At 47.2% G+C, this 19,807-nt stretch overlaps 1 pseudogene; it reads left to right on the forward strand.

Annotated features, from left to right (window-relative positions):
• The first annotated feature begins 5,090 nt into the window (after positions 1 to 5,090).
• Positions 5,091 to 15,628, forward strand: LOC105738858 (annotated as a pseudogene).
• Positions 15,629 to 19,807: the final 4,179 nt, after the last annotated feature.

Consider the following 19,807-nt stretch of genomic DNA (forward strand, 5'->3'; position numbering starts at 1 on the left):
GTGCATGAAAAGGTGTTCAACATCATTAGTCATTAGAATATGCAAATTAAAACATTTATTTATTTATTTATTCTTTTTTTCTTGTTCTTTTTTTTGAGATGGAGTTTTTCGTTTGTTTGTTTTTTGTTTTTTGTTTTTTTGAGATGGAGTCTTGCTCTGTCGCCCAGGCTGGAGTGCAGTGGCGCAATCTCGGCTCACTGCAAGCTCTGCCTCCCGGGTTCACGCCATTCTCCTGCCTCAGCCTCTCCGAGTAGCTGGGACTACAGGCGCCCGCCACCACACCCGGCTAATTTTTTGTATTTTTAGTAGGGATGGGGTTTCACCGTGGTCTCGATCTCCTGACCTCGTGATCCGCCTGCCTCGGCCTCCCAAAGTGCTGGGATTACAAGCGTGAGCCACCACACCCGGCCGAGATGGAGTTTTGTCCTTGTCACCCAGGCTGGAGTGCAATGGTGCGATCTCGGCTCCCTGCAGCCTCCGCCTCCCAGGTTCAAGGGATTCTCCTGCCTCAGCCTCCTGAGTAGTTGGGATTACAGGCTCCTGCCACCACGTCCTGCTAATTTTTGTATTTTTAGTAGAGATGGGGTTTCACCTTGTTGGTCAGGCTGGTCTCAAACTCCTGACCTCAGATGATCTCCCCACCTCGGCCTCCCAAAGTGCTGAGATTACAGGGGTGAGCCACCGTGCCCAGCCAAAACTATTTGTATAAGTAGGTATTTCAGAAATATCTGAGAGTGAGGGAGTTCAGTAGGATTCTGGAGAGAGACACAGATGACCTCAATGGTTTGGTAGTGTTCTGTGTTTTAAGGTGGAAACCGAATGAAAATCAGTTGTTAAAACAGGAAGGTATTATTTGGGAGAAAGGGATGAAGCATTAACCCTGTCCTCTTGGCTTGGAGTCAGGGTCATCAGTCATCCATCCACCTGGAAGCGCCTAGGGGGAAGTGAGGGTGACCACAGGTGTGGAAGTTTGAGCAACAACAAAAGGAGGGACAGGCACTGTTCACTGCCCCCCAAACATCATTCTCCACTCCTCCTTGTGGAGCACTTGAGAATGTAGCTGGAGATAGAGGTAGCCCTTAGTGCTGTCCCCATCCTACCCTTGAAAGAGAAGAAAAGAGGCCGGGCACGGTGGTTCATGCCTGTAATCCCAGCACTTTGGGAGGCTGAGGCAGGCGGATCACGAGGTCAGGAGTTTGAGACCAGCCTGACCAACATGGTGAAACCCCGTCTCTACTAAAAATACAAAAATTAGCCAGGTGCGGTGGCACATGCCTGTAATCCCAGCTACTCAGGAGGCTGAGGGAGGAGAATCGCTTGAACCTGGGAGGTGGAGGTCGCAGTGGGCCGAGATCGCGCCACTGCACTCCAGCCTGGGAGACAGAGAGAGACTCCATCTCAAAAGAAAAAAAAAAAATGAAGAAGAGATTACAAACTGGGTTCTTAGTCACAGAGGGGAGCTTCAGGCAGGGGACCATTCTCATCCCTCTCCCCCATCTCACCTCCCACACACACTTTCTTACTTAAAGATACACTGGAGAGGAAAGTCCTTGAAGTCAGGGGCCGCATGAAGTAGGGGAAAGAACACAGGCTTTAGAGACAGAACAAGTTTGGAATCCAGGCTGGTTTATTAAGTTAAGTGCCTTTGGGCAAGTTAATTACTCCTTTGGAATCTCTATTTCCTTGCTTATAAAAATGGTCATAATAATACTTACCTAACAGGCAGGGCTTTGATGTGTTCTGATGTGTTTTGAAATAGAGAGGTACGGTCTGACAGTGCCATAGAACGGGAAGGCTGGGAGCTTCCTGGGAAGACCAACTCATCGTGGTGTGACTTAGGCCAGCCTGCAGCCCTCTGTCCTGCTGTTCAAATGCTGGGTCCCAGCAGTGGCCCAGGGTGGATGGGAGTGCTGTGGGAAAGGCTGACTCACCCTACCAGCTAGCTGTGGACATCGGAATGGCACTGCCGAGGGGCTAACACCCATTCTCTCCTTGAGGACCAAGTACCTGGGAAGCCAGGTTACAGTCACATGGCTGCTCGCTGAGTACAGAGTGAAAACACTGAGGTTAGTTGGAAAATTAAAATGCATAATCGTATCAGGTGATGATAATTTGAGTGCCCATCTCCACAAAAAATACACAGGCACCTTTAGTACCAAGGTCCTCTTCCTCCAGGTCAGGGCTCTGGGTTTTCTCTAGGACTCTCCTTTTCTGTGTTTTCATTACTGACCTACCTCTCCCTCAGGACTGACCATCTTTTCTGTAGACAGCCTTTCAATTAACTTCCGGGGGGCTCGGTGCCTCCAGAATCATTCTTTCTTGAGTGATTGCAGGCTTGGCTCTGATGCATTGTGTGTTCATTTCATGGTTTCCAAGAGCAGTTTTCTTCCCTTTATTTCCAAATATTTGGGGCACAGTAGATGGGAAAAGGGTGCATTTCACTGTACAATGTATGCACCATCCACCCGTATGTACATCCATGGTATGTCTTTGAGAAATATTCTCTTTCTATATATGTTAAGGCTTCATTCATCATGCAAGCTATTTTTTGAGGCTGTGTGTGTGTGTGTGTATGTGTGTGCACGTGCATACGATTGTGCAGGGTTCTAGCAAGATGTTGACTGTCCATTATGCTGCTTGAGGGTTTTCTGTTGGTGGAGAGAAGTCCACCTCACTCCCAGCCAAAACACAATATCACAGAACATGGAGGCATTTTCTTAGGTGATCTCTTAAGAATGGAGGGAGAGGGCTGGGCACGGTGGCTCATGCCTATAATCCCAGCACTTTGGGAGGCCGAGGCAGGTGAATCACGAGGTCAGGAGATCGAGACCATCCTGGCTAACATGGTGAAACCCCGTCTCTACTAAAAAATACAAAAATTAGCCGGGCGTGGTGGCAGGCGCCTGTAGTCCCAGCTACTTGGGAGGCTGAGGCAGGAGAATGGCGTGAACCCAGGAGGCAGAGCTTGCAGTGAGCCGAGATCACGATCGCGCCGCTGCCCTCCAGCCTGGGCGACAGAGTGAGACTCCGTCTCAAAAAAGAAAAAGAAAAAAAATGGAGGAAGAGCAGGCGCGGTGGCTCACGCCTGTAATCCCAGCACTTTGGGAGGCCGACGCGAGTGGATCACCTGAGGTCAGGAGTTTGAGACCAGCCTGGCCAACATGGTGAAACCCCGTCTCTACTGAAAATACAAAAATCAGCTGGGCATGGTGGGGGGAGAGTGTAATCCCAGCTACTCAGGAGGCTGAGGCAGGAGAATTGCTTGAACCCGGGAGACAGAGGTTGCAGTGAGCCGAGATCACACCATTGCATTCCAGCATGAGCGACAAGAGCGAAACTCTGTCTCAAAAAACAAAACAAAACAAAAGGAATGGAGGGAGCGTCTGTAAGAATCCAGTCACACTAGTTGTTGGACATTTTTATACTTTTTAACCAATTAGTAAACTGGCCAATCACCCAGACACCAGGACAGGAGGACAATCTGGGCGGACAGTTGCCTATGCAGGAGTGTGTGCTATACCAGGTACTATGTTATTAACATGTTCTTGACACCCATACTCATTGAACTCTTACAACTACCTTGTAGAGTAGGTATTGGTAGGCTCATTTTATAGGTAACAGAGCAAGGCTTGGAGCCGTTAAAAAACCTGCTCAAGCTCACCACTACTAGTAACAGTGAGGCTTGGATTCAAACCTAGTTTTGCCAACCCCAGGCTCCTCATCAACTCTCTATCATACCCAGAAACAATGGCATCTGCATTCTCAGGGGGGCTGCAGCCACAGGACAGCCATTAAGCCCACACTCCTCCCTCTGCTCTTCCAGAGATGACCTCCTGACACACGATAGGAAGCGTGACCTCTCCATGGCAGGCAGGAGTAAAGCCAGCCACTCACAGCCACTTGGGGCCCCACCCAGCAAGACCCCAACACTCCTTTATAATCTCCTCTCTGCCAATAAACCACAGCTTCTCCTGCACACGGTCTGTCTTTCTCAGTGTCTCTTGGATTTACTGCTCCTTCAAGTGGCATCAAACATTTGCTCCTATGCTTTTGGCTGAAGAGGGTCACCAGCCATCACTCAAGGTTCTGCTGGAGCCCCACCACTACAGCAAGGCCAGACAGCCCCTAGACCTTGTCTTTCTCTGAACAACCATCACATCACATCCCTCACTCTTGAGGCTTACCAGGTATTCATCTTTCAAAGCCACAGGGTGAACTGGGAGGCAGGGAGGCGAGAAGAGGTCAGAGCTAATGAGGTGATCCCTCTTGCTCTCAGGTCTGGGAATATTTACTCTTTCTGCTGTGTCATTGATCATGCTTCCCAAATGATCACATCTCTAGTAGAAGAAGGGAGTTTAAAATATTTTGTTCTTTCTCAATGTTTAGCACACACATGGTAGATAGTAAGTCTTTTACTTGGTATGTGAATGAGTGATTGAAGTGAATGAATGAAGGAAGAAGAGGACAGCTGAATGAGACCAGTCATTATGAGATGGTGCTTAAATCCTGGTGTGCCTAACTGGGAGACAAAGGATTGAGGAGTCATCAGAAAGACAGTTTGTTGTTGATGCTGAGAGCCTGAACTTTGGAATTTGATGAGATTTGAATCCAAGCTCTGCCACTCGAGTTGTATGAACTTGGCCAATTTACTAACCTCTCTGTGCTTCGACTCCATCTGTAAGAAGAGAATGAATACCGACCCTGTAAGGCCATTATCATCATTAAACAAGATAATTTGTTTAAGTGCCTGGCATGGAGGGAATATTCCATAAAAAATAGTTCATTATGATCAGTGAGGGAAGGAAGAAGAGGATGTTTGGAGGAAGACTTCTTTTATGGAGTTTTGGAAGTATGTACAGAACTGTCCCCCCAGTCCCACCCCCCGTCACTGGCCCTCTGGCCCTGTGACCATCAGTATCTCCACTGTCTTGACAGAGACATTCTGGAGCCTCACTTTGGTCATGGATCTCTCTAGTTTCTGGAACTGGCAGCAGCAGCTGTCTGCTGGGTGGTGGCACGGTGCAGGCTGTTGCTGGGAGGATGGCTGATATTAAGGTGGGGTGAGGAAGACAGGATGGTGGGTGGGGAGGATGGCAGCTGAACCGTTGGTTTATTTCAAGGTTCCAAGACCTCCAACCATCTCTTCCTACAAGCCCCCCGACACAGGGTGGAGGTGCGGAACCCAGACCAGATGTTTCCTCTCTTTCACTATCGATGGATGGTTTGAGGACACAGGGGAAGGGAGGGGGAAGGAAATGAAGGAAGTGAGAGAGAATCCTTATTTGGGAGCCCATCCTTCCCCACCTGGGGTCTGCAGCCTCAGTGTCCACTCCCTGAAGTTCTAGGAAGCGCCCAATGGATGTTAATCATATGGCCAAAGCCAGGGTCAAGGTGAACCAAATGCATGGATGTGGGATGGCCCATTACCTGGAGGGCTCTTACCAAGAGCCTCTTGGTAGCTTGGAAATTACGTCACTAGCCAGAAGCACAGCCTGCCAGAGGCACCATGTGGTCTACTGAGGTGGGACTTAACTGGGTAACAGTGAATTTTTTCCCCGTGGGTCAGCCTTGACCGGGATGATGATCTCCCACCCAACCTTGACCGGGATGATCTCCCACCCAACCTTGACCGGGATGATCTCCCACCCAGAAATGACTTCACCTCCCCAAGTTCCTTGGTAGGGAATTTGAGGGGTGGTTAGAAACTACCACTCAACTCATTGCATAGTAACTCAGGACAAGAGAGGATAAGAACAGCTCTTTGTGTCACTGGCACCACTTGGAGAAACAGCCTAAAAGGCAGGGATAGCAGCTTGGAGAATTCCAGCAGCTTCAAACTCTACCACTAGATCTCTGTGGGTCTCAGTTTCCATGTCTGCAAAATGGGGAGAATAATACATGTCAAGTGACTATCCTCCCTTGGCAAGAGAACTTTGTGAGTAATAATTGTCACGACGGCGCTTTCCAAATGTGCAGGATCAGCGAGAAAGAGATTTCACAGGGCATCAACAGCTCAGGGGATGTTGGCTACAGGCGGGGAAAGCCCCTATATGCCCTTCTACCTGCCGCACCCACGGAGGAGGCTCAGCTGGAAGGACAGGTGCACTCCTTCCAGATTACTCTGAAATCATTGTGGGTGCCCAGTAAGCACTTCTTTGTCAGAGTCTGAGAGTAACAACTGAAAGTACTGAGGGCTCAAAATCACCTGCTCCAGTTAATCATTTCGAGGGCTTTGGTGTCGTATCCTTCCCTGAGTTACGTCTTCTTTCTCAGGCACACGTCCGTGAGGCCCCTGTGAATCTGGGTAGGTCAAACTGCACTGGGTGCGTACTTTTTGTTGGTCAGCATCTCGGTTTCTATTTCTAAAGGCAAAGGAAGTGCCTCGATTCCTCCCAAGACTTGTAAAGCCCAGCAGGGTTGGTGGCTTCTTTGCTGTGTTGCTGAAAATGGAACAGGCTGCCCTGGAGGTGGTGAGCCCCCTGCCCTGGAGGTGTTCAGCAAGATCACCTGTGACCTTGTGTGCATCCCCTTCATCGCTGCAACAACCCATGAGGAGCCCATATCATGATCACCTCCATCTCACAGATAACAGGGGCGGGTACCTGCCACACAGCAGGCTTCTAGTAACTTGGGAATCACACCACTAGCCATAGGCACAGCCTGCCAGAGGCACCATGTGGTCCACTGAGGTGGGAGCTAACTGGATAACAGTGAATTTTTTCCCTGTGGCTCAGCCTTGACGGCTCCCCCACCCCGCCTTTGACCGGGATGATCTCCCACCCAGAGATGACTTCACCTCCCTAAGCCAGACAGGACTGGATGGGAGAACAGCTGGAGAGGTGCATGCAGCACAACCTGGAAAGTGTGTGTGTGTGTGAGTGTGTGTGTGTGTGTGTGTGAGAGAGAGAAACAGAGAGAGAGAGGGTGAAAGAGAGAGAATTGCTTTTGTATGAATCTGTCTCTTTCTTTTTCTTTCTTTTTTTCAGCAAACCACAGACTGGCTACACATTCTTGGGCAGTTTCCTGAAGATGAACTTAAGATTTTGAGAGAGAGAAAAAAAAAGAAAAGAGTAGGGGTGGAGGAAGAAGTGAGGCAGAAAGTAATCAAGCTCACGTGCATGCGCGTGCGCACACACACACTCTTCACACACAACTCCTGGCAATAAGGAAGTGAGACTAGATCTTTTTCATGAATGGGCTTAACTCAGCCTTGCTGAACTTCCGCTCTCCCATTCACCAGCATTCAAATTTCACCTTCTGACCATCCCAGGCAGCTGGCTGCTGGCCCAGGAACTAAGAGCACTTTGAGATCATCCCTCTGACCACAGGCAACTTTGTGCTTGCAAGGACTTTTCTTTCCTGAACTGGTAAATTCAAAATGACCGGGGTGTTTACAGGGTACCAGGTTTGAGGGCCACTGACCCTTGGATCCCCAACCCTACCTACTGTCCTGTTCCCCCAGGACCACAGCTTACACTCTGGAAAAGCTAAGAAATGACAGCAGGCAATGCACACAGAGGAAACATTTCTGCACAGCAACTGCACAGGAGCACAGCCCAGGTGAACTCTCTGGGGAACGTTCATGCCTGCCTTAAATTAGGCTAGGGGAAATGACAGTCACCATTTTGGAAAGGACACTTTATGGCTTTTCCCATGGGAGCTAGGGAGCAATTAACTGGGGCGTGTGACCTACAAGTGTGCCATTCTTTCATATTGGGTGGGAGCCAGGCGAAGCACAGGCAGCAGTGGAAGTTTCTGTTCCCTTGAAAATCAGCCTTGAGATGCCTGGCGGGGTGTGTCCAGGCAGTGGAAGGACCGGCGAACGGTCTCGAGCAAAAGTCATTTCATGTTGCTGTGCTCCAGCTTCCTCATTTGTCAAGAGGTGGCAATAAGACCTCCCTGGGACAACCGCTGGGGTGACCCAGTGAGCTAAGGCCAAAGACCTGACTCCTCAGTGTGAATGCCCCGGGCTCATCGGCAACCCAGTTAGGGAAACCCCCTACCACCTAGAACTGACAAAGCAGCTGCCACTATTCCGAAAGAATAAGGATAGCTTTATCTCTGAACTTCCAGAAATGGTGGCTGCGACAGACTAGTGGCCCAGAAGCGAGGAAAGCGATGAGAGGCAGGCAGGGCTGGCCTGCACCAAGACCAAAGGAGGAGCAGGAGAGAAGTCAGGGTAGAGACACCACGGAGGCTCAGCTTTTCTTTTCCTGATTTCTTCCCCCCTCTCCTGTAACTCCTTCTAATGGAAGCTCAAGGAGGCAACGGAGAAAGGGACGTCCTTTTCCTGACTGCACTTTGTATCCTTAGAATCCTCACGCAGGCTCCCTGGTCCCCACACTTGGGTTATAGGGGGCTCCCAAGCCCCATGTCTTACAATGTTTGGGCCCAGAGGCAGGAGCATAGACGAGATGACCTTCAGAGTGCCCTCCCCGCTTGGAGCAAGGAGTCTTTCTCCAAGGCTGAATCTAGGGCAGCATGCTAGAGAACTGCATTCCACTCCTTGCAGCTGCTGAGCTACTGGGTCCAGCTCTGGGCACTGGGAATGGACTCGGAAATACCAGTGGGCTTTGTTTGGGCCGATTACTCACAGTACAGGAATGATATCCATTCCACCGGACTTTCTAGGAACCTGCCTGCAGCTGGAACGGTCCCTGTCCCTAGGTTCCCTCTAGCACAGAGAGGCTGCTAGCAGAGGCCTGGCCGGGGAGGAAATGTGCAGCTTACAGAGGATGCCAGTGGGCCCCAGGAAGCATTGATGCGATGCTCTTTTTATTAAGTTGGGCTCTGAGCCTTTCTCCCCTGTGATAACTTCCAGGAGTAGCTGTCCCCATTTCCCTGGTCTCCTCTCCCTCTCCTGCTTCAGGAGCCAAATTCCTGCATGACAGCAGCACCTGAGGAATCAGAATTCACACAATAGTAATGCAGGTGGACAGAGGAAATGGCTGTTGCTCTAAGGAGCTCGGGTAATAAAGGTTGCCATCCGCCAAAGCCTCTCATGCCAGGTGCGCGCCCAGCCTCGCAGGCTCTGCCTCCCTCAATCCTTCCAGCACCCTAGTTGTGCAGGTGCTGTCCTTGTGACCTTTTACAAGATGAGGAAGTGGAGCCTTAGAGAGGTCAGGAAATGCTTTCAAGATCACATAGTTAGCAAATGGCAGAGGTGGGAATTAAGTCCATTTCTGCTCAATTACAAAACATGCACGTTTAGCCACTGGACTCCGATTTTTGTGTGTACTGTAGTAGATCAGCTTTTATGAGAACCGGAGATTAAGCTCCCTGAGGGTAAAGGCTATGTCTTATTTTTTTTTGCCCTATTTATCTCTATAAGATGCCAGGAACTCATTTTAAAATGCACCTGCCAAAACATGCTGAGATGGTGGGCGGCGGCTGCCCATGGATGATCTGGAGGCCACTGCAGGTGAAGAGACCAAAAGCAACCCTGGAACTGTCCACGCTGCAGACAGACTTCACAGGTTGCTTTTGCCCTGCTTCTCCCATGGCTGTGGTATTTTTCTCCCGTCTGCCTCCTGGTTTCTGCCCACTGGAGGCTTTTCCAACCTTGTGACCTCTATTACTGCCCCCTCTCTGCAAATGTCTGCACCTACTCATCGCCCTGTCTTCAAGCCGCTACCGCATGACTGAGGTTCCTCTATTCTTCTTCCCTGTGCCACGTCTGTTTCCTAACGGCTTCTCTGGCTCCCTCTCTGTGTCTCTAAGCACCTGGGCCACCTCACTCTCCATTCCTGCTGAGGGTGTCTGAGAGAGTCCCTGATGGGTTAGTGACAACCCAAATCTGGAGATACCTGTTGGTCTCAGTCTCACCAGCTTAGCTTTTAGGCTGCCCACATTCTGTAAGGCAGTGGTCTGCAACCTTTTTGGCGCCAGAGATGGGTTTCGTGGGTGACAATTTTTCCATGAATGGGGCAGGGGAGGAAAGCATGGTTTCAGGATGACTCAAGCACATGACATTTATTGTGCACTTTATTTCTATTATTACTACATTCTAATATATTATGAAATAATTATACAACTCACCATAATGTAGAATCAGTGGAAGCCCTGAGCTTGTTTTCCTGCAACTAGACAGTCCCATGTGAGGGTGATGGGAGACAGTGAGAGATCCTCAGGCACTACAGTCTCATAAGGAGCGTGCAACCTAGATCCCTCGCATGCGCAGTTCACAGTAGGGTTTGTGCTCCTATGAGAATCTTATGCAGTCGCTAATCTGACAGGGGGTGGAGCTCAGGTGGTGATGCGAGCAATGGGGAGTGGCTATAAATACAGATGAAGCTTCACTCGCTTGCCCACCGCTCATGTACTGCGTGTGGCCAGGATCCCCCCCAATAGCAGCGGCTCACCTCAGGTCCTCCAATTTAAAGAGGAGGCACCTGAAGCTCAGAGACATTAAACAATTTGCCTGAGGTCACACATTTAGAAGGTGACAGAATCCAGATCAGAACACACATCAGTCTGGGAAGATGAAAAAAAATCTGGAGATGAATGGTGGTGCTGGTTGCACAACAATATGAATGTATTAATGCCACTGAATCCTTTAAAATGGTGAAAATGGTAAATTTTGTCATGTATGTTTTACCATAATAAAAAGTGGCTAAAATGGCAAAAAGAAACAATGAACAAAATAACCTCCTGGGATTTTAAATTGGATTAAATGAGGTATTGTACCTAAACCCTTATCTTCATGTCTGGCACGTAGGAGCTAATACAATGATTAATATTTTTTTTTTAGTTTCCTCATCTATAAAGTGGGGATAATAAAGATATCTCGTAGGGTTTTTTTTGTTTTTTTTTTTGAGACGGAGTCTCACTCTGTCACCAGGCTGGAGTGCAGTGGCATAATCTCGGCTCACTGCAACCTCCACCTCCTGGGTTCAAGCGATTCTCCTGCCTCCGTTTCCCAAGTAGCTGGGACTACAGGCACGTGCCACCTCGCCCAGCTAATTTGTTGTATTTTTAGTAGAGATGGGGTTTCACCATGTTGGCCAGGATGGTCTTGATCTCTTGACTTTGTGATCTGCCTGCCTCAGCCTCCCAAAGTGCTGGGATTACAGACATGAGCCACCACGCCTGGCTAGGGCTTTCTTATTTCTTAGAAATTTATTGTGGCAGATTTATGCATATATAAGTTGCACTCATTTTTTAAAATGGAGACATCACCTATTTGAAAAGCATAAGTACTAAGTATACAGCTGGATGGATTTTACATATGTATTTATCAATGTACTCACCACCCAGGCCAAGGCAGAGACATTTTCCATGCCCTGAAAACTTCCTTGTGTCCCTCCAGGTTAGGACCAGCTTCCTTCCCACTCTTAGGGGTTTTGATTGGATTAAACACAACCTCTAGCACCTTGTCTGACATAGACTTGCTTGATCAATGTTATTAATAATCAATACTATTATTAATAACACACTAACTACTGCTGTTTGACAAGAGGTAAAAACAATAGAACTGCTAATGATGACAATACTCCAAACCCAATTTAGAACAAAACTCATACAAGACCACTGGCCATAGAGCTAAGAGGTTGGCCCTTTGGCTGTCATCCACCAGCCACGCAGCTTGGGCCAAGAAGATGCCCCTCTGAGCTTCAGGGTCCTCATCCCTCAAGTGAGGCCTCAGTCTAAGTATCTAGGGTCTAAGGATCTCTATGGCTCCTTCTAGTTCCAACATTCGACAAGTCTAGGAATTCGGCTTTGTAACCTGGCAAAGGGCTGAAAAAAGTGTGGAAACTGACGGTTACAGCAAAGTCAAGCCCATAGACCTCTTGCACCCCAGCAGCTGGAGTGGTGAGGGACAATACAGAAAGGCTCTTGCTACAACTTTTGAAGACTTCTAGGTCAAACCATACTAATGGGTTGACCTGTAGAGATGAAAAACCTTTCTTCACATTAGGGTTGACATGCACAGGTCATACCAGTGGCCAAGTCCACCCACTCTATTCTCAGCTGTTGGATTCTCTGGGTGGCAGAATTTCCATCTGCTCACACAGCTGTGCTGAGAGCTGAAGGGTCTGGGGTGGTCTCTGTTCACCGGCCAGCTGTTTAAGCAGCAGGCAGGGGGAGCTTCTCCTGGCTTCCTCAGGACTGCAGCTGTTCAGAGCATCATGGGAACAAAGGCTGACTTCTATGACAAGAATGTGTCAAAACCAATTTTTCTTAATGCAGGAAATTATTTCAAGTTGACTTATAAGCTAGTCCAAACATGTTCTCTGCAACATAAAACATAGTAATAAAGTGCCTAAAAGAGTGTCTCACATAGAACAGGTACTCAGTAAATGTCAGTTCCTGGACGCCTCAGCCTATATTAATCTCTGTCATTCATTCATTCATTCATTCATTCATTCACTCAGCAAACACTTTTCAGTGCTGTGGGTTCCAGATATTGAACAACACAGACAAAATCCCTGCCCTTGAATTTTACAGTCTGGTGGGTAGAGACTGACAATTGACAATTACAATTAAAAAAAAAAAAGACAACAGGCATTCAGTTGATCAAATATTTACTGAGCACCTAGCAGTGCCAGACACAGTTTTAGGTATTAGGGATACAGCGTTGAACAAGACACACGTAGTTTCTCAACCTAAAAAGTTTTACTTCTAGTGGAGAGTCAGACAGTAACCATGTGAACAAATGAGCAAAAGAGTTTCGTGATGGTGTTTGAGGGAAATGAACGTAGCAGGGGTGAAGCACAGCGGGAGAATGTGCTGCTTTGACAGAGGGAGCCAGGCTTCAGTCATTTCTAGAGTTTACAAAGCACAAAGAAAACTTCCATTGACCGCAGGGTTATGTCACTGGTTTTCCTGTTGCAGGTTGTTAAACACTTCTCCTGTGTAAATGTTTCTGGAGCACTGGTTTGCCTCCTTTCTTGGATGGCACGAGGGTAAGCTCCTTGAGGTCAGGAACTGTATCTCAATTTGAGTGCTCCAGAAACCCAAATATACTAGCCAACTACTATAGGTTGAGTATCGCTCGTCCAAAATGCTTGGGAACAGCAGTGCTCTGGACTTTTTATATTTTCAGACTTTGGAATATTTTGCACATAATGAATATCTTGGGGATGGGATCCAAGTCTAAACACAAAACTAATTTATTTTTCATATACACCTTATATACATAGCCTGAAGGTAATTTTATAAAATATTTTAAATAATTTTGTGCATGAAACAAGGTTTGTGTTAAGTAGTTAATGTGTAAAAATTTTCACTTGTGGCATCGTGTCCACACTCAAAAATTTGGATTTTGAAGCATTTCAGATTTTGGATTTTTGGATTAGGGATGCTTAACTTGTATATTTCAGGGATTTCTCGACTGAATTTAGCAGAGAATGGGTAAGGGTGCTGTCTGACTTGATTGAAGATGCATCTGCAGTGTCTCCCTCACAAAGATCTTAAGAATCGGGGGCTTATGGAACAGGGACAGGTAGGGATTGCTGGTGGAAAAAACACTTTGAGGAGGAGCCCTGCAGAATGAGACTCTAAAGAAGTTCTAGAACACAGAGGATTTAATTCCAATGAAAAGCATGGAATGATACGATGGACAGTTGGAAGCAAAAGTTGGCTCTTTCCCACCCCTGCCCTCTGATAACAGTCCTGGCAACACCACGACCTCACTTCTCTATCAAGATTTTAACTATCCAAACACTCTTCCTTCCAGCTTGAGTTTGCACAATAAAAGTGATGCCGGCTATTAACTCTGTTCGAGAGTGAGGAAACGGAGAGAAAAAGGAAGTTGAGGCAGAAATCAGGAATAGACGGAGCTCTCCTAATTCAGGGTTGGTAGCATAATTTGCCAGATCTACAAGAACTGCATTCATCCTTAACTCTTTTGTGTATTAGAATAAATATCTGGCTTAGAATTTTTATTCAAAAAATGTCCGAACCTTCCTTCTCTTTGACTCCCTAGCCACTGCCTAGCCTTCTTTTTCTTCACTTCCAGCTTCCTACATCTTCTTCTTGGGTGGCAGGGAAGGAACCATGAGCACGGGCAGTGTGGGAGGCGAACACTCTGGGTTGCAGCTGTCACTGATTATGGAAGGGTGCGTAAGATCCCCAAGCACACGCTGCTTTGCCTCAGTTGCTGAATGCAGATTCGGAAACCACAGCAAGAGTGAAGACCAGAAAGGACAGCTGCTGGGTGGGTCAGGCTGGTGGAGATCTACCCCAGCTCCCAAGCCTAGCTTCTACTTTCTCCACCTGGGTTTTCTTCCCTTCGAGAATATGTGCAGGGCCAGTGTGGATGGGCAGTGCCAAGTGAACCATTCAAAAGAAGGCAATTTCCTATTCTGTACCAACCTCCACAGGGATCTCCTCGCAATGATTCCCCTGGGTTCTGCCCTCTTCCCTTGCAGGCACCATACAGCAATCACAGCAGTCGTTGAAGGCATAGATCTCGTGTCTCTCCCCTGCTTAAAATACTTCAAAACCCCACCCTCACTCTAAGAATAGTCTCAATATGGCTTCTAACCCCGCTTAGTTCTCTAGTAGCAGCCCATGTCAGCTCCTCTTGCCTGACTCCTGCCACATTTCCTTCTGATCCTCAAAGAGCCAAAGTCTCCCGCCATGGGCTTTTTTCTTTTTCTTTTTTTTTTTTTGAGTCAAGATTTCACTCTGCTGCCCAGGCTGGAGTGCAGTGACACGATCACAGCTCACTGCAGCCTTGAACTCCTGGGCTCAAGCAATCCTCCCATCACAGCATCCCAAGAAGCTGGGGCTACAGGCACATGCCACCATGCCTGGCTAATTTTTTTAGAAAAAATTTTTGTAGAGACGGGGCTCTCACTATTTTGCTCAGGCTGGTTTCAAACTCCGGGCCTCAAGCAATCCTCCCCTCCCAACTTGGCCTCCCAAAGTGCTAGGATTACAGGCATGAGCCATGCTCCCAGCATCCATGGGGCTTTTAAAAGGCTGTTTCCTGGACTTATTTGCTTAGGTATCTCTTATTCAGCTTTCAGGTCTCAGCTTAAATGTCATTTCCCTTCTTCTGGACCTGTCAGAGCAGAAGGTGCCATCGAAGGAGTTGATGTTTGCCATGACAAGGACCAAAAGGTTTGGCGTCAGGAGCCCAAGAGCCAGGACATCCACCAAAGGCTGTTGGTCAATCTGTTCAGGTTTCCGGCCAGATGAACCAACTCCACCTTCAACCAGGTTGTGCTGAAGACGTTGTTAATGAGTTGCAGAAACTGGCCACCTCTGTTTCTTTCCCGGATGATGGGAAAGATGAAGCTTTCTGGCTGGAAGAACAAAACAGCTGTGGTTGTGGGGGTCATAATGGATGCTGTACCCGTGCTAGAGGTGCCCAAACTCAAGGTGTGTGCATTGCATGTGAGCAGTGGGCCCACAGCCACATCCTCAAGCCTGGGGGCAAAATCCTAACCTTTGCCAGCTGGCCCTGGCCTTCCCAAGGCCTGTGGCTTCAGCCTGCTCTCCCATCCTTACAAGGGCCAAGGTGTACAGGCATTTTGGCCAGGCCTGGGGAACCCCACACAGCCACACCAAACCCTGTGCTCACCCCAAGGGCCAGCCACAGCTAAAAAAAAAACTAACCCTGGGTCATACCCTCTTATTTAAAGATTTTAGGACCAGAGGCAATGGTTCATTCCAGTAATCTTAGCACTTTGGTATGCTGAGGTGAGAGTATCACTTGAGGTCAGAAGTTTGAGATCAGCCCAGGCAACATAGCAACACCTCGTCTGTATGACTCTACTAAAAATTAAAAAAAAAAAAAAAAAAATTGGATGCTGAAAAAAAAGAAAAATGTCACTTCCCTTCTAGTTTGAAGAAAGTTTCCTGAGTTCTTCAGATTAGGTTATATGCCCCACTATATTTTTTCATAGCACTTTTTTCACTTCTGTAAAGTAGCCCCTATTATATTAATAGTGATGTGAATTTTGTAAAAAAAATGGTTTAAAAAAATTTTTAGTTGCTGTTCCTAATCTCCTCCTCTTCCTCCTACTTTCTCTCTTCCCCCTTTCTTTCCTCTCTCCTCCTACACACCCTTCTCTTCCTCCCCCTTCTTTTGATAACATCATCCTCTTAGTTCCTAGGACACAGCCTGGCACTCTGTGCATATTTGCTGAATGAGTGTGTGGATCTGTACGCCCTAGGGGTTGGGAGGACCTTCAAGATGACTGAATCCCATGAGTCCCCTTTGCAGCACCCCGGCCAGATGTCCCTAGCCTCTGCTGCAATGCCTCTATACTGTGAACTTGTAGACCCCCAGGGCAGCCTATTCTGTCTAAGGAGGCAGCCTCGCGGCATGGTTAAATGCTCAGGCTCATACTGAATATGTTATTTCATTCTTCTCAGCCTGTTTCCTCATCTGTAAAAAGGTGGTCATAATAATACCCACTCCACAGCAATGCTGTAATTGTTAAATGAAATCAGGCCTCATGTGGAACACGGCGCCTAGCCACAAGTGATGGTTAAATAAATGTGATTTATTGTCATGATGATTATTATTTTACCGTAACCGTCATCAGTCTGTCTTCAGATGGTGACGACAGAAGGTGAAGTTGTTCTTACATTGCATCATGATCAATTTCTCTCTAACTTCTGATTCTCTCTTTGGGTTTGCAGGTTCCACATGACAACCATTGGTGTCAGAGGCCAGCGTCTTGATGAATATATGTCTTCTCTTCTCTAGTTTACCATGGGACAGATAGCTACTGCACCAGTTTCAGGTCTTCTCACCGTCTTGACCTCTTTCTGAATAACTCCTCTTTTGTGATGTCCCCTTACTTCTCAGGCCATCCTAGGGATGAAGAAAGTACTGGGCCAAACAGATCCATGGGCACTGGTGTAGAGAGTGCCAAAAAATTAGGATTATCCTGCCTCTGCACCCAGCCAAGGTTAACAAGCTTTATGGTCTGTTAAGCAAACCTGTGGGGACCCAGTCCTCCATCATGGGATGGGAGCTGAAGGAAACCGTGTTCAGGTCTGGCCCAAGCCAAAACCCATCTATTCCAACCTACCATTTCTTTTCTGCCTACTTCTTCTATTTACTTTTTCTGTTGTTGTTGAGACCAGGTCTTGCTCTGTTGTCCAGGCTGGAGTGCAGTGGCACAATCACAGCTCACTGTAGCCTCAGTCTCCTGGGTTCAAGTGATCCTCCTGCCTCAGCCTCCCGAGTAGCTTGGGACCACAGGCACATGCCACCACACCCAGCTAATTTATTTTCTTTTTGTAGAGACAGGGTCTTGCTATGTTACCCGGGCTGGTCTGGAACTCCTGGGCTCAAGCAGTCCTCCTGCCTTGGCCTCCCAAAATGTTCCGATTACAGGCATGAGCCACTGTGCCTGGGCACCTTCTTCTTCTTTTTTTTTTTTTTAAAGAAGGCTATTAAGTGTCCAGTGCCTGGAAAGTTCCTTTCTTTCCTGAATTAATATACCAAATTACTTCCTGCTAAAGTGTTAATGACTAACCCCAGTTTCCCTTCTTGTCAGCAATCTGCCCTCCTCCACAAAGGGCTGAATGAATAGGACTTTTAGACATAAGTGGCCGAGTCTGTGAGGGAGTAAATTTTGAGCAGGGGGAGCTCTCACGCAGGGCTCTCCAGTTTACACTGCGGAGGTAGCTTCCTTTTCCACCTCTGCAATAAGCCAACCAACCCTACAAATATCTGGTAGAAAGAAGGGCTGGTCCAGTGAAGAGTCAATTAGTATGAAGACCGCCATCTACTGGCAGATGATATCTACTGGCCCCATTGGTGCACTAGATAAGTTTCGCCATTGCAGGGGTTTCCTGACTGGATTGCTTGAATGCTGAGAACCAGTCCTCTCCCCCATTCCTTTTGCCTAATTTCCCTTTTTCATTATTCCTTTGTTGCTTTGATTCCTCAACATATACAATATTTCACAGAGCCTTTATGCTACAAGGGATCTTTGGAGGGTATAACTGTTGTGTGTCATTAACACTTTAGTATAAATTAACTCATTTGACTACCACTAGTCCAGAGAAGTTGAGAAATTCCAATTTGTCCCCTTTTTTCTCCCTTTCTTCCTCTCTTTCTCCTATCACTGAATATAGAAGTCAGGCTCAAAAACACATCTTAGCTCTGGAGAGGAAAGGATTTCAGGACATTTTCATTTACCAGAAGACAGCTGTGGAAGTTTTAAAACGGTATCAGTACACTGGCCTTCCTTACTCCATCAAATCTCATGTGTGCCCTTCTTGGAGTCTCTAAAACAAATGCAACTCCAGGAAGTCCCCCCAGTCTCTGAGATTTCACATTTCCAGTTCCTTCACCCTCTCTAGCTGTCTGCCACATCTTTTTTAACAAGAAGCGTCAATATCTTCACCGTATTCTTATGCACATTTCATGTGTGGTGCGTCTGTTTCATGTGTGGTCTGTCTGGCCTCTTGTCATGGGCTGTTTACTTCCTGGAGACACTTTGGTTTTTTTTTCTCAGTATTTCACCATTGCACTAAGTCTAAGTTGTGGCACTGATCACGGTATGTGCTGCCTGCACGCTGTGAGATGTTCCCTGGTCAGGGTTCGAACAGTGGGGAAATGGTGGCTCGGAAGGTCTTGGTGAAGCTCATAAGATGTTCTATGTCCCTACACACCTATTTCTAGGTGTGGTTTGCAAGGAGGGGGTATTAGAACCACGGTTTACAACCTGGAGTGTGAGTGTCCCTGAAGAGACAGGAAGACTTCCCAGGGGGTATTTGGGCATGAATTGTCTTAAGGCACTCCACTTCCAGACCCTGAATGCCATATCTGCCCTTCCCTGAACTGACCTAGCAGACGGTGCACCTGCAGCTGGGGGGTCGGGCTGGTTCTCTGGTCCTGCCTGCCCTTTCTCAATAGCCCTTTTCCCACTTTACAAAAAGGAAAAAAAACTGTTAACTCTCTCTCATCCCACATCTTACTTACTATGGTGCATTAGGCCAAGTGTACAAACTTCCATGGCATCCAAAAAAGGACAACTGAAAATATTAATGAAGGCAACATAAATCTCTAAGGTTTTGTGTCTCTCTCTGTCTTATACATATGTTTGTGATGGGCAAAGCATGGAATTAGACACAGGGCAAGATAGGTTGTGTGGTAAGGCAAAAATATGATACCAACATTTGTCTAATGACTCCCCTCATCCTTCCCCCAAGGATTATCAAAGAACATATTGCCATCATGCAAATCTCATGAAAATAAAATTAAGTTAGTGAAGGTAAGAAGTATTGAGGGTGGTGGCACATTATTTCATCCCAGTGATAAATTCATGGTACAGCTTCATGCTCTATCAATATCTATCTATCTGTCTGTCTATCTATCTATCTATCTATCTATCTATCTATCTATCTATCTAATCTATCTACTATCTTAGAATGCAGAAGGTTTGTCTTGGGGACATATATTAACTCATTGATTTGGCTTGAAAAATGAAAACTGGCCGGGCACGGTGATTCATGCCTGTAATCCCAGCACTTTGGGAGGCCGAGGCGGGCAGATCACGAGATCAAGAGATCAAGACCATCCTGGCCAACATGGTGAAACCCTGTCTCTATTAAAAATACAAAAATTAGCTGGGTGTGGTGGCACATGCCTGTAGTCCCAGCTACTCAGGAGGTTGAGGCAGAAGACTTGCTTGAACCCGGGAGGCAGAGGTTGCAGTGAGCCGAGATAGCGCCATTGCACTCCAGCCTGGCAACAGAGAGAGACTCCGTCTCAAAAAAAAAAGAAAAGAAAAAAAATAAAAATGAAAACTAAGTGTTTTGGTGGGGGACAAAGAATAAGTCTACTCTGAGTGATTAATTTTATGACCCACTTCAACAATTACCTTAAAGT

This window comes from Nomascus leucogenys, chromosome 23, assembly GCF_006542625.1.
Source record: "Nomascus leucogenys isolate Asia chromosome 23, Asia_NLE_v1, whole genome shotgun sequence".
Taxonomy (NCBI): Eukaryota; Metazoa; Chordata; class Mammalia; order Primates; family Hylobatidae; genus Nomascus; species Nomascus leucogenys.